The following is a 16,506-nucleotide window of genomic DNA, read 5'->3' as shown; positions in this document are numbered from 1 at the left end:
TGTAACCCCACCCTATAAGACCATAAGACATAGGAGTGGAAGTAAGGCCATTCGGCCCATCGAGTCCACTCCGCCATTCAATCATGGCTGATGCGCATTTCAGCTCCACTTACCAGCGTTCTCCCCGTAGCCCTTAATTCCTCTAGACAACAAGAATCTATCAATCTCGGCCTTGAAGACATTTAGTGTCCCGGCTTCCACTGCACTCCGTGGCAATGAATTCCACAGGCCCACCACACTCTGGCTGAAGAAATGTCTCCGCATTCCTGTTCTGAAATGACCCCCTCTAATTCTAAAGCTGTGCCCAAGGATTCTAGAATCCCCACCTAACAGAAACAAAAACCCAGCATCCACCCTTTTCAAGCCATGCATTCTATTGTAAGTTTGTATTGGATGTCCCCTCAATGTTCTAAACTCTAATGAATACAATCTCAGGATCCTCATCAGTTCATCATATGTTAGGCCTAGCATTTCAGGGGTCATCCGTTTGAATCTCCACTGGACATGCTCCAGTGCCAGTATGTCCTTCCTGAGGTGTGGGGACCAAAACTGGACACAGTACTCCAAATGGGGCCTAACCAGAGCTTTATAAAGTCTTAGTAGTACATCTCTGCTTTTATATTCCAACCCTCTTGAGATAAGAGACAACATTGCATTCGCTTTCTTAATCACGGACTCAACATGCATGTTTACCTTTAGAGAATCCTCGACTAGCACTCCCAGATCCCTTTGTGCTTTGGCTTTATTAATTTTCTCACCAAGACCTCGCACTTGCTCATGTTAAATTCCATCAGCCATTTCCTGGACCACTCTCCCAACCGGTCTAGATCCTTCTGTAGCCTCCCCACTTCCTCAGCACTACCTGCCTGTCCACCTAACTTCGTATCATCGGCAAAATTCGCTAGAATGCCCCCGGTTCCCTCATCCAAATCGTTAATATATAATGCGAACAGCTGTGGCCCCAGCACCGAACCCTGCGGGACACCACTCGTCACCGGCTGCCATTCTGAAAAAGAACCTTTTATCACAACTCTCTGCCTTCTGTTAGACAGCCAATCCTCAATTCCATGCTTCAGGCTCTCTGCCTTTATTCCTGATGAAGGGCTTTTGCCTGAAACGTCGATTTCGCTGCTCCTTGGATGCTGCCTGAACTGCTGTGCTCTTCCAGCATCACTAATCCAGAATCTGGTTTCCAGCATCTGCAGTCATTGTTTTTACCTAAGAGATATACCTGTAGTGCTCTTAGGTATCCTATCTGTCTCTGGGTCCATAATGCAGTTAAAATTTCCTCCTATAATTGTATGACGGGCCCCAAAAGCCATCAATTTAGAAAATGCTTCCGTTACAAATTTAAAGGGGTGCGCCAGGGGCAACAAAGATTCAAAATGCCATATTCTTCTCCATATATTGGGGCTTTGATCAGTATGTACCGTCCAGACTCATCTTTTAACTGGCTTAACATTTGGAAAGGAAGATTCTTCCCAATGAGAATAACTACTCCCCTACTTTTTGAACTGAAGGATGAGAAAAAAGCCTGACCAAATCCACCCTGTTGTAGCCTTAAGTGCTCTTTGTCGAGTAAATGTGTCTCCTGTAAGAGAGCTTTCTTTTTTGAGACTTGACAATATATTTTTCCTTTTGATTGGTGATTTATTCCCCTTGACATTCCAGGTGCACCACCTAAGCGAATGGCTACACATGATCGTCCAGGCAAGCCCGAGACCCCCCCCCCCCACACACACAGGAAGAAGAACCCCACCTAAAACACCTTGAATAAAAACCATAGAAAATTCACAAATGAAAGAATTCTTTACAACAATTACACCAACACAATTAAAAACTATTCCTAAGTAAAAAAAAACATAAAAGATATTTGAAGGGAGACTTTCCCCCTTGCTCCCAGGGGGCGTGACTACCTGTCAATAACCCCACCATAACCTCTCCTAACTAGTGCCCCGCCTTTGGCCCAGGCATTATAGAATGGAGGAGACAAATTAAAGTGTTCTATAAAACCAAAGTTAAAAGTGAGTGACCCGTCCCCACCCCCACACCAACACTTGGATGCATTTAACAAGCATAATACAAAATATAACTATATAAAACTACAAAGTTACAATCCCCGCAAGTGTTAGGTGACTGAGTAAAATGACAAAAGAAGAAAACGCCGCGCTAAAGACAGGTAAAACAGAACAAACACCCCTCCCCAAACACAAATTGAATAAGCCGCACGACCTATAAAAAAGAAACAAAAGGGTGAGTAAAGAACGAGTTCCCCCCCCCAAACCCATGGAAGAAAAAAAAAGGAAAAGAGATAAAGAAGGGTAGACAGGGGGAGGCAAAATAAAATCGTTATCCATACGGTTTAAGTCTATTTAAGAGAGTCCAAGAACTCTTTAGCTTTGTCTGGTGATCCAAAGTTAGATGCGGATCCTTCGTGGCTGAAGTGCAGCATTGCCGGGTAACATATAGAGTTTGGAATATTTAGGTCTTTTAAACGCTTCTTTGCCTCGTCAAATACCTTCCTCTTGCGGACCACTGTTGGGGAAAAGTCCTGAAATAACATCATCCTGGAACCCTTATGTACCATGGCCTGGGGACCCTTCCCCAGGAGTCTGGAGGTTTCCAAAAGCATTTGTTTATCTCTATAACATTGGAGCCGGAATAGAACTGGGCGGGGGCGCAGGTCCGACCCAGGCCTGCATATAGCAACCCGGTGGGCCCACTCCACCCGCACCTGGCCTGATCCCAACTCCAAATTTAATATTTGAGGGAGCCATTGCTCCAAAAAGACTGCGAGCTGGCCTTCCTCTTCCCGTTCGGGACTGCCCAGCAACCGAATATTTTTTCAACGGCCCCGATTGTCGAGGTCGTCGATGCATTCCTCCAGAGTCCGGAATAGTTGCTCGAGAGCCTGGACCCAATCCACAGATGACTTAGCAACCATCTCCAAGGCCACGGCCCGTTGCTCCGCCCCTCTGATGCACTGTTCAAGTTTTTCAATTTCTCGGTCATGCTTCTGCAGCACGACTGAGAACGACTCCTACCTGGTCCTGGACACTTCAATGAAGGCGTTGATCTTTTCTTGAAGTTTGTTGATCATGGAGATCAGGCTTGCCTCTGCAGGTAAATCCCCCGAAGAGGCCGTGGATGTCTCTGCTGCTATCGGGGAGGGATCCCTACCTGTTGCGAACTGTGGGAATTTTTGCCCTTAGTCATTTTAAAAACAACATCAAACTGTCCAAGGTTGATGTAAAATGACTAAGTATGCTGGCAAAAGCTATCTAAAATTATTTAAAGGGTGTGGTGAAAACGGGTGCCCCACTTTGCCTGAGTCTTAGGCAGAGCACTACAGACTCAGACTTGCTGGGTCACCGCCATCTTGAATCACCCCCCCCCCCCCCCCAGCAGATTTAAACACTTGGAGAATTCAGGTCCTAGATCTTTAAATAAATCGTAGGTGAGACAATTTGTTTAATTTCAGTGACTTCTGGTTGATTAAATTAAAAGTGAGAGAAATGGCTCTTAAAATTGCTAAAAAGGTTCTGGGATTTGAAGATGATTCTCAAATTTGCCAAGAAAGTTTAGAAGGGAAGAAATTAGTAAGTAAGTTAGATTTGGGTTTAACCAAAGACAAAAGTAAAGCTGAAATTGTAAGGGAGTTACTCATATACTTTGGTGTGTCAGAGAAACAGACGAGTGCAGTAGAAGTAGAAAAACTTAAATTACAATTGAGGAAAATGGAGTTAGAAAATAAACAAAGAGAGAGAGAAAGAGAAAGAGGGAGCGAGGAAATAGAGAGGATAGAGAGAGAAGGGAGAGAGAAAGAGAATGGGAGAGAGAAGAAAGAGAAAGAGAGAGAAGAGAGAGAAAGAGAGAGAGGGGAAAAAGAAAGAGAGAGAAAGTTGTTAGCTGAGCAAAAAGAAAGAGAATTTGAACTTGAGAAGTTGCAACTTAGTCAGCAAAGTCAAGTTAACAGGATAATGATTTACAGAGAAGGTAGCGATATATTTACAAACATGTCAAAACTTTGCCACATTTTGATGAGAAAGATGTTGAAGCCTTCTTTATTTCATTTGAAAAATTGGCTACTCAGATGGAGTGGTCCAAGGAGCTAGTGAGGTATTCGCCGCCAAATTCACTGTCAGATGAGGGGTCAAACAATTATGAAGAGGTGAAGCAGGCTATTGTAAGTGCTTATGAATTGGTACCAGAAGCATATAGACAGCGGTTTAGAAACACAAAGAAGGAACAAGGTCAGACTTATGTTGAGTTTGAAATAATTAACATAGTAATTTTGATAGATGAATGTGTGCTTTGAAAATAGATAGGACCTTTGAGGCTCTACAAGAAATCATTCTGCTGGAGGAGTTTAAAAACTCACTCCCAGAGATGGTAAGGATTCACGTGGAGGAACAGAAAAGTTCAGGAAGTGAGAAGGGCAGTAGAATTCGCAGATGTGTACATGTTGGTGCATAAGACAAGCTTCCAGCCAGAATTTCGTCCTGTGAGGGATAGAAGTTGGGAGAAGGGGAGATCCTATACTACGAAACCAAGAATAGAGAGCACTGGTAAGAATTTACCACAGGATAAAAAAGAAGCCCAAGAGGGTGGAAAGGAGATGAAAGGCCTCAGGTATTTTGACTGTAACAGTGCCGATGGTTTCAGAAAGGCACTGGGAAAAGGTGTTTTCACTGCCAGAAAGTTGGCCACGTAAAGTCACAGTGCTGGGTGTTAAAGAAAGGCACTGTGGGAAAAGATGAGGTAAAAGAAGCTAAGCCAGTGGCATTAGTGAAGGTAGCAGAGGATACCCCCAAGAAGAGCCGAGGAGCTGCAGGAGAGTGCACAGCCTAGGCACGGGCTGGATATGGAGTTAGTACCTGATCTCTACAAAGAATTCACCTCTGTGGGTAAAGTTTACTCAGAAAGAACAGGGGGAGAAGGGCAAGAAGTTATAATTTTGAGGGATACAGGATCTAACCAGTCGCTGATAGTAAGGGACAAGCGAAAATGCACTCTTTCTGATCTGTTACCCAAAAGTGTCATAATTTGTGGGGTGGATGGACAGAAATTTAGCATTTTCCTATGTCAGATAAGGTTGGAGTGCCAACTCAAGACTAGGGAAGTTACAGTGGGAGCGATTGACCGAGTGTCAGTTCCAGGAATTCAGTTTTTTTCTTGGGAACGATTTGGCAGGATCCAAGGGGGGACTGACACCCCTTGTTGTGGAGACCAAGAAACTGAGGAGTTAACCAGAAATATCCTGGTATTTTCCCAGACTATGTGGTAACCAGATCTCACTATCATAAGTCACAGCACAAAGCAAAAAGTAAAGAGAAAGATGAAGGAGTTGAGGTTCAGTTAGTGGATACCCTGTTTGACGTAATGGTACAGGAAAAACCTGAACAGGCAGAGAGTCAGACAGAAGTGTTCAGTCCTGAAATGTTAAGGATTTGCAACAGAAAGGCAAGACGATATATGTGGATGCGTACTCCGAAAAGGAGGCAGAGAATATTCCAGAGGGTTATTATCTGAAAGATAGAATCCTAAGACAGAAATGGAGACCACAGCAGATTAATGCAGAGGAGAAATGGGACGAAGTGCACCAGATTGTGTTGCTGATAGCATACTGACAGGAGGTGTTACAGGTAGTACATGAACTACATCTAGGAGGTCACCTAGGTGTATGAAAGACTCAGGTTAAGGTCCAAAAACATTTTTAGTGGCCTGGAATGCACAAGGTGTGGTTAACATTCACTGTACATTTCATACATGCCAAATGGTAAGTAAGTCACAGGCGGTAATAAAACCAGCGCTTTTGTTGCCAATTCCTGCACTTGAAGAACCCTTCACACAGGTTATAGTTGATTGTGTAGGTCCCCTCCTCAGAACTAAAGGCAGGAGTGAGTACTTGTTAACCATAATGGATGTGTCTACCAGATTTCCAGAGGCAATTCCATTATGGAGTATCAAGGCAAAAATGGTAGTAGAGACGTTAGTAGCTTTCTTCATACAGTATGGGCTACCCAGAGAGATTCAGTCGGACCAAGGGTCAAATTTTACTGCTAGGCTGTTTAAGGAAGTTATGGATAGTTTAGGTATACAGTGCTTTATATCCAGTGCGTATCATCCTGAATCCCAGGGAGCTTTAGAAAGGTGGCATCAGATCTTGAAGACCATGTTGAGAGCTACTGTCAGGATTCCCGAATGATTGGGATAAAGATATCCCATTCGTATTGTTTTCCATTAGAGATGGCCCAAATGAACTTACTCAGTTCACTTCCTTCAAGTTAATATTCAGGCAGGAAGTGAGAGACCCTTTGAAATTAACTGAAGAAAAATTGACAGGACCAAAGTCAGAGATCTCACACTTAGATTATGTATCAGAGGTGAGGGAGAGACTAAATCAGTAGGTGAGTAAAGAGTATACAATGTAGAATAAAGCAGGTGGCAGATAAAAGGTCTGCGACTCGGACATTTTCCCAAGTGTTAGTGTTGTCACCAGTGATAGGAAATCCCTTCAAAGCCAGGTTTAGTGGTCCCTATCAAATTGAGAAAAAGTTGAGTCAGAGAACTATCTAGTAAAGATGCCAGATAGGAAAAAAAGGTATTGCGTATGTCATGTGAACATGCTGAAACCGTATTACACTCGAGATAAAGAACTGGAGAAACAGGTGTTAGTTACTGCTCTGTAGAGTGAGGAATCAAATCCAGATGATGTGGATTTTAATGTGCCTCAAAATAGACTAGAAAATTAAGAAGTCCTTGAGGAGTGGGATAGGTTAGTAAGCTATCTGTCTCAGGAGCATAGGACACAGTTGAAAGATTTGTTACTGCAGTATAAGCTCATATGTAAGAATCAGATGGGGAGGACTAATGCTATTCTACATGAAGTTGACGTAGGGAATACTGCTCCGATAAGACAACACCCTGATTTACTGAATCCTTTCAAAGCCAGCCAAGTCCAAATGGAGGTGGAGGCCATGTTCAATGAGAACATCATCGAACCAAGCTAGAGCAAGTGGAATTTGCTGATTATCTTAGTTCCCAAACCGGATGGGACTGAATGTTTCTGAATGGATTATCGGAAGGGCAATGCCATTACAAAATCAGACTCATGTCCAATCCAAGGACTGTATTGAGAAAGTCAGACAAGCCAGTTACATCACCAAGTTGGACTTAATGTGTGGTTACTGGCACGTACCTTTAGAGAGTCAGCAAAAGAAATTTCTGCGTTTGTCACCCCAAATGGGCTTTGTCAGTTTAAAGAGATGCCCTTTGGAATGAAGAACGTATCTGCCACATTCATGAAGACTCATGAAGAGGGTTGTGGCTGGGTTAACAAACTGTGCAGTCTATTTGGATGATGTAGTGATCTTTAGTAAGTCGTGGAAAGATCACACGATACAGTTTGCAGATCTCTTTGATCAACTACAAGAAGCAAAACTGGTGATAAACTTTAATAAAACTGAAAGCAGAAGTGACGTTCTTGGGACATAACATTGGTCATGGAAAGTTGACCCCACGGAACGCAAAGATGAAGGCCATTGAGGAATTTCCACGACCAACCTCGAAGAAAGAGATGCTTTGATTCTTAGGACTCAGCGGATTCTATCGGAAGTTTATTCCAAACTTCATCAGTGTAGTGTCACCGTTAACTGATTTGCTGAAGAAGAACACAAAGTTTCGGTGGACAGAACAATGCCAGGAGGCAATTGATCATTTGAACCACCGAACCAGTTTTAGCTACACCAAACTTTTCAAAACCTTTTAAAGTCACCATCGACGCTAGTGACATAAGAGTTGGAGCTGTACTCCTACAGGAAGATGTGGATGGGATTAAACTGCCAGTTGGTTATTTTTCAAAGAAGCTCAACATCCACCAGAGGAAATACTCCACGATCGAAAAAGAACTATTGAGTTTGGTACTGGCCTTACAACATTTTAATGGAGTCTTATGTTACAGACTTTTAATTTAAAAATCATACATGTTGCAGGTTGTAAGAATACAATTGCAGATGCGTTATTGCAGATTTAACTGATAAAGTTTAGATGAGATTTGTATTGATTTAATGTTATATATATATGTTACATGGGAAGAAGTTTAGGTGAACTTGGATTCGAGTTATCGGTATGTTAGGGTAATGTGTTTAAAGAATAGACAACAAAATGAAGCCATCTTTTCATTATAATGGTTCATTTTTTTCTTAAGGGGGGAGGTGCTATAAAAATGTGGGTGTACTGAACTTTTAAGAGAGTTTAAAGTGAGTAGAACAATCTACAGCACCAAGTGTTCTGATTAAGATACAATGTAACATGTGGTCCAGCAGCTAGGGTAGCTGGTTGCCTGGAGACAAAAACAAATTTGAATTAGGCCAAACAGTTTAAATTACACTCCCAAAAAAAAAACAAATTCCAATCAAGTTTGAATTTAGTATATTGACAATATTAAAAACCAATGACACAATCTGATGCTTTGGAGGTTTAAGACCGGGAAAAATTAAATAGTTCTTGGCCTCTCAGATTTCACAGATTACTGCACGGGATAAATCTTTTCTGTGTTGCTGGGTAAGTTAAGAAAGAGGGTTTACCCCGTGTCATAACACAAGTGTGATATTATCAATTTTGACCGAGAAAGGATAGATCTGGGTACTTTCTAGATGGTGTGAAGTTAAATACAGAGGATATCCAAAAAGACAGAGGGGATTCAGGTGCATAGACATTTAAAATGTCACAAACAGAACCAAACAACCTCAAGAAAGTTAATGAAATTCTGGCCTTTATACTTAGAGGACTGGAGTATAAGGATGCAGAAGTTGTGTTACAGTTAGATTCCATTACTGTGAGCATCAAGTTGCCAGGAAGAATGCAGCTTTTCTCTTATAGCTGTCATAATTACCTCAGAGCAAGATGTTATATTTATTTATTCTTTCACAGAGGCGATCATCACTGGATAGGCTAGCATGCATTGCCAATCCCTAATTACCTTTGAGGTAAGGTGGTGGCCATCACATACTGAATGTGCTGCAGATCATTGTGCTGTTTGGAAGGCTGCTTACAAAATAGTGATGGAAGGGCAAGATCACTGAGCTAGCAATTCAAAAAAATCTAGGCTAATATGGGTTCGAGTCCTATCAGATCTGGTAGAATTTAAATCGAACAAATCAATCTGGAATTAAAAGCTGGTCTCAGTAAAGGTAACTGTAAAACCATTGTTAGTTCATTAATGTCCCTTATTATCTATATGTGTCACTAGACCCACAGCAACATAGTTGATGCTAACCTGACCTAGCAGGTCTTTTAGCTTTATCAAACCTGCTGCAGAAAAGTTGACACATCAATTACCTTCCTGTAAGGCAAGAACAACCAGTCAGGTAACAGTCAAGGTCAACAATATCTCCAAATGAGTAAGAATGGTAGAGGATTGGAATCAAGCTAAAAATGGGAGACAAATATAAGGGAAACAATGAAGGTAGCGTGGAGGGAAGCAATGTGGAAACTAGAGAGTAACAAGATACCCCCCAACAGTCTAGAGCCAAGGGAAACTCCATCGATCATAGAATTTTGAAGAACACCACATAGATGTGGCCAATGCAAATAAAACCAACTGAAAAGAAATTCCAAGTGTCAGCTTTGAAATTTTGAATAAATTTGATCAGATCAAATGCCTTTTCAAATTAGACAGACCAGTTTGTGCTTGAGTGTATTGACGGTCATGATGGAGACACGATATCCAAATCTTAAAACAACATCACATTGAGTGCTCCTATAGGTAAAAGCCTGGGTGGATTCAATATCCAGCGATATGTATTTTTGGCAAAAGGATCTGTGATGTTCTGCAGTAGTCAACAGCATGTAGACAATGAAGATATTGTGTTAATGAAAAACAGTCAAAATAAAATACTACTACTAACAACAAACCACTAAGAGGTAGGCACACCTGACAGTGCACTAAGAACTGGATAGGTATCTTGTTTTGTAATCCTGCTGCAGCAACTATAGCTAAATGACCAGGAGAATTACATACAATAATATTTTCATTTGCATATGTTACACTTGACTAGAAAATAAGAATGTGTTGTGTATTTTATAGTACAAGTTATAGCATGTCATGTGCCAAAAAGAATCTTTAATACATCAAACCAACATCAAATATTTGTATAACAGAAAGATTACAACATCAACATTACAACATCACAGAAATTGAGAGATTTTTTTCATTAAAAACATTATCATGCATAATTGAGATAATGGGTCCAATTAGCCAGTGAACCATTAATATCCAGTAGATGTTTGTCCACCTTCCACATTGTTTCAATCTGAAAGAATTAGCTTGAACTGATATGAAGTGGTGTGGGAAAATACAGAGAAATAGTACCTTTTCCTAAAGCTGACACGACCCTGAACAACTTTGGAGGAAGATTCCTCTGGCCACATAAAAGCGCTTATTTGAGTTGTGCTCTGTAAATAAGTCATTTGTAATGTTTGCCCAAGATTAAGACATAGGTTTAAATTGTCCAAATAGCCAGCAACTGTTACAACAGAGGGAAATAGTGCACTGTGCGCAAAGGCTCAAGTATTAACTATGGTCCTGCATTCATGTGGGGAATGTGAGTGGTGTGCTTAAGGGCTTTGCCCTCAAGCAGAAAGAAGGTTAAAAGTTAAAACAAATTGGTACTTGCATTGATAGAACACAACATTATGTTTGATATTTCAAATTATTGCCTTCACTGGCCAGAATTCTATTCTAATGTTGAGTGTCTCAACAGCAGGCTGTCTGCATGATCCACAGCAAGTTTTACTGGAGGACAGTGGGCAGTCAGCTAATTAGTTGTCATCACGGCTGCCATTCCATTAAGGATAGTCGCCTAACCCAAGAGTTGTAGATCAATTGAAAAGCTGGCAGCTTTGCAATCTCAGTTGTGCTGCCAGTTGTGCAGAAGTGAGATTCCTTCATGGACTAAAGAGACTGGATGATTTCAGTCCTAAGCTAATGAGACACAACCAGTGTTTACTAAGAGCCTACTCACTGCTGATCATATGCTGGCAGCAGTAGGAACTGGCCCTTAATTGGTCACAAGTCACTCAAGTGACTTGTGGGTGCTGCTTCAGTAACATGGCCTGGTGGTGAGAAGGCAATGGGCACTCTTCTCTTCTCCCTGCCTTCTTCTGTCATCTTACAGCAGCCATGTCTCCCAACCCATAGCCAAGGGATTGGTAAAATCCATTCCACTGAGTTACATTCGAAGTACAGTGAATGTTGGTGTGACTGTTCAATTTTACTCTTCCCCCACACTTATCATGCAGACTTGCATGTTCTGAAAACTCACACTGAAACAATTAACAACTGATGTACACACACGATGCAAATCTTGGGTGTGCAGGGACAATTTCATTGTTTGCAGATGATACAAAACTTTGAAGAATTTGTAAACTGAGGAGGAGGATAGTATGGAACTCCAAAAGGACATAGTCAAGTTGATAGAGTAGACATTTAGATGGCAGATGAGGATTAAAGCAGAGAAACATGGGGTGATGTAATTTGGTAAGAAGAACCACTTTATTAAGAGACAGAATAAAATAGAAGATACAGTTCTAAGTGGAATGCTGAAACAAATGGACCTGTATATATATATATATATATATGTGTGAGGAGAACAGTAAGTAAAGCAAACAATATGTTCAGCTTTATTTTTAAGGGAACGATTGTAAGAGCAAGTAAGTATTGTTGAACGTGTATAAGACACTTGTTAGACTTCAGCTGGACTATTGTGTACTGGATGTTGAGTTCTCTTGGTCACATTATATGGATGTGAATGTATTGGAGAGAGTACAGAAGCAGTTTGCAAGAATTATTCTGTTACGAAGATAGTTTGAAGAAGTTGGGACTGTTCTCCTAGAGAGAAGAGTTTTCAAAATCATGGATAGAGTGGAAAGGGAATAACTATTCCTGCTTGTAAAATGCACAAGAATGAGAGGGCATATACTTATAATGATTTGCAAAAGAGGCAAGGGTGAAAAGAAGAACCCTTTACACACAGCGACTGGGTATGGTGTAAAATCCACTGTTTGGAAATGTAGTGGAGGCAACTGAGCTATCCAAGAGAGCATTGGATAATTATTTGGATAAAATAATGTGTAGGGATAGGGGAAGAAAGCAGATTTACATTAAATAATGATGCTCTCTTCAAAGGCACAAATGGCCTCCTTCTGTGCCATAAGACTTCTTTGATTCTGCGGCATAGTAGCCAAAATCAGATTCCTAGAGTTACACCTAACTTCATTCTTCAAAGTCAGAATAATCTTTGATTATTCATTGATAGCCTTCAGATAAAATGTATTTGATAAAATTCAGATTTAATATTCCTTGATAAGCCTTCAGCAAAGGCCAGTTGCTCCCAGATTTGGGAGTATCAGTAGGCTTTTCACCTCCTTCACCCAAGACTCCTGGTGGCACTTTGGGAAGTATTTTTGCTTGTATAGTCTCCTGCATAAGGTGTTTGATTCTGGAAGGGTTAATGCCTGAGGAATACATTGAACTTCACCCAAAATGATAATGTCATAACATTTATGAGTGGGAGAGGAGCTCAGAATTCTTAAGGAATATTGACCCACAATTTAGAACTCCTCATAGTCTTGATAACAACATCAATCATATCAAAGTAACTTGTAGTTGATTGTTATTATGAAATCAACTACATCTTGTTTAAGACAAATGCTTTTTCTCATTTGATACTAGAGGTTTTCCTCCACCACACCAGACAAATTAAACTCTCTACAAGCCAAACTAAAAGGAAAATGCTGGTAACTGTCCTATCTCAAGATGTCGAGAGTGTGATGCTGAAAAAGCACAGCAAACCAGGCAGCATCCGAGGAGCAGGAGAATCATTGTTTCAGGCATAACCCCTTCATCAGGAACGAGGCCTGATGCCTCATTCCTGATTAAGGGCTTATGTCCAAAACGTCAATTCTCCTGCTCCTCGGATGCTGCCTGACCTGCTGTGCTTTTCCAGCACCACACTCTTGACTCTGATCTCCAACATCTGCAGTCCTCACTTTCTCCCATCTCATGATGACCAAGAATGCAGCCAGCTCATCCAACAGCGGTGAGAATTTATCATACAACATGAGGCCAGTGGTGACCACTGCCTGATCTTCCAACACTCTCCCATGGGCAACCTCTTTTTCTCCACTGCATAACACTTTTCTGAATGATAGCAGCTCCAGCGGTTAGAATTCTCATTTCCTTTCAGGACAGCTTTAAGTACAACTGGCAAATAACAATATTGAGCATCTACTGATGCATGTGGCTATTGAACAGTGTTGCTAGCATTAGCTACATGAAATTATTGTTGCTATTAGTAGCAGGAGGGTGGGATGCTGCTTGTGCTGCACGAATAGATGGAGGAGTTGGGGAAGGGTGTTTGGTAATGATGCATCTTGACCCCTGTGACCATTTCTAGCAGTTATACTATTTTGATGCCCTCAACACCCCCAACACCCCCACATCCACAACAGCATCCTTTCTTGGAGAGGGGAAACACAGAAGCAATCATGTATCTCCAAAGAAATCATTCCCAAGATATGTGCAGTACTTTATATGAAACAATGGTGCATGATATATATCACTGTATCATTAGGTGGAAAACATAAAAATTAGACTTTCAAGAATTATTCATAAAGATGGTGCATTCTTAATAAAATAGAATATTACAATTTCACCATAATATTCTTACCAACTTTCTGTTGGAGGTTCTTACATTGGGCTCGATCTTTGTTTAATTCTAGTTCCAGGTAATATCATATCTCCATGTATTTATTGGAACATTGGACAGCCTGTACAGTAGATTAGCTGTATGCACAGATAACAATAAGCATCCAGTAAGTTGAAACACAGTTAAAATGGAATATGTTCTACATTAACATGTAATAGCTTGTGTTAAGTAATAACTTATTATACTTATTAAAGAGACATTGTAATTTCCAGCTGCGCAATTTCCATTGCAATGGATATCATCATTAAGCAACATTAAAAAATAATTAGAAAAATAAGTGTAACAGCCTTGGGCACAAAATAAACTTTGCATGAAATTACAATTTCAGTTTGAAATGTGGGTATTATTCTGCTGGAGGATGTAAGTTGCCTGATGGAACCTGAGACAGAACCAGGAACTGCATGCAAAACTTTAACATTATATCATCACATCAGGATGGCTCATTTTGTTTCAATAATACCCTGAAAATATTTTGGCTTTGAAAATTGCCAAATATTGGGATCCTGCTTATAATGCCTGGTTTAATAAATTCACAACCCTAAGCCAAGGGGATAGTGCTGAGCAGAGGCAAATTAATTTTGCACAGGTAGAGAAGGAAAAGAGGTGAGTCAGTGTGCAGTCTTCCAAGTGGTTGATTGTACAACAGTACGGTTAGAGGCTGACTAGTAAACAGGCAGGTTTTGCACCAAGTACACCAGCTTTTCAGTGGTGAATCCAGAAATGTCTCCAACAAAGATCTGGATTTTCCCAGCCATCACCAATCTCTTTTCTTCCTATCCAATGTGCTTAATGTGCTGTCACTTCCCAAATCCATACCCATCTTTCCCAGAACTCCATGTCTGAATTATTCCAATCAGGTTTAGATGTGTACTTGTGATGCCAAAGCACAGAAGACTATTGGCCAGGCACTGGAAAATGGGATTAGAATGGTTTGGTGCTTTTTTATAGCCGGAGATGTGTTGCTGGAAAAGCGCAGCAGGTCAGGCAGCATCCAGGGAACAGGAGAATCGACGTTTCGGGCATAAGCCCTTCTTCAGGAATGAGGAAAGTTTGTCCAGCAGGCTAAAACAGGAGAATCGATGCTTTTTTATGTCTGGCACAGTCTCAATGGATAGAAGGGCCATTTCCTGTGCTGTAGACCTCTATGATTCTATGACAGAAAGGTAGCAAGGCAGGGACACTTCAGGAAAGCAGCTCAGAGCTGAGGCCTGTGCTGAAAGATCATGGCCCATGTTGGAGTGATGGAAATTAAAGATCCACAAGGCTTCACATCATCAACAGCAACTATTTCCCAGCTCCTGCCAGCATCTGCATTAAACAGAGGTACTGGTAGAACGTACGAAGGGACTGCTTCCTATTGCCAGCCATTGGTGAATGCATAATGTGGTCAAGCATATGCAGACAATATTTAAAAAGCAATATGCTAAAGTCAGGAGGTCAAGACCACAACCTACGGAGCACCTGGGTTGACTGAAGATTGTATGTGACAGTATAAAACTGGTTTGTGTCAGGTAGCTCTTTGCCATTTCATTTCATCAGCAGTATGGTAGAAAGACCATTCAGGGAGATTTTTGTGTGAACCATTCATCTGCCAGTCCAGAGAGAAGACAAAGCAACAGGTATCAGAGAAAAAGAGGTTACTGTTTTCAGAGATATTATGGAAAGCTCTTTGCTAAACCTCAAAAGTTCCACAAAAAAATCCTTTCTGTTGTTTAAAACCCCTTGTATCATCTAAGAGCGCCTAGTTTTGATCAGTCCAAGGCTGCAAGTCAGTCAAGCATTCAAATTGCATCACTAAAAATCACAAGGAGATCATTGAGTATGTGTAGGAATTAACACAATGGCAGAGCAATCTGAGTAATAGAACCTATCACACTAAATTGTAAATAAAACCAGAGGCAATCAAGGAGATTTTAAAGACACATGAGGACATTTCCATGTAATGTTTTACTTATTCTGTGAAGGTACATCAAGACAGCCCTGGGTCATTTGATATCACCTTGATCTCATCACACTCAAATTGCTCAATATCTGTTTGAATGTTTGAGAACAGATTTTACCAGCACTTGTTTGAGCACAGTAAAATGTAACCACTGCAAATGGTCATTAAGCAAAAGAAGTTCAAAGAGGTTGACTTTGCTTTTACAAGTGATTTAAGGTTAAGCAAATAAGAGCTCATCAAGACGATGGTGATACATTATCAACAATCAAACTAGTGACCGATAGATATATTGTAGAATGAAAACAACCAGGCCAAGAGATGAAGGCCCTTATCAGATTCCTGAAAGAGACCCAGCAGCCGGCCAGCCTCAGCTTGTCTTCCTGGCAGTTGGCGACAGGAGTTTTATCTTTCTCCCCTGTATCAGCAACACTAAGTGCTCACTCAAATCTTCAGATAAACCAATTAATATTTTGCTTTTAATTCAACTGTCTGCTTCACCAAAGCATCAAAATAAGCAAGCAGGAGTGGCATTTATGGAAAAAGTCAAACGCCCCAGAAGCAAAGTGTGCACCGAGTGACAAAAGTAATCAATTACAACTGGTTAAATCACTACATCTCCGTGAAGGATGGTTTGCCTGAACACAGCCTCAAAAAGGAATGAATAAATGAATGAAGAGAGTTTTATGCTGCAGCCAAGCCACATTTAAATGGACAGGAATAGCAAGTGTGATACATTAGTCTTACGTCTGATTAGCAAATTGTACTGGGATTTGGGACACATGAAGTGGGCTT

This window comes from Chiloscyllium plagiosum, chromosome 9 (assembly GCF_004010195.1).
Source record: "Chiloscyllium plagiosum isolate BGI_BamShark_2017 chromosome 9, ASM401019v2, whole genome shotgun sequence".
Taxonomy (NCBI): domain Eukaryota; kingdom Metazoa; phylum Chordata; class Chondrichthyes; order Orectolobiformes; family Hemiscylliidae; genus Chiloscyllium; species Chiloscyllium plagiosum.
Note: the sequence above shows the minus strand (reverse complement) of the source record.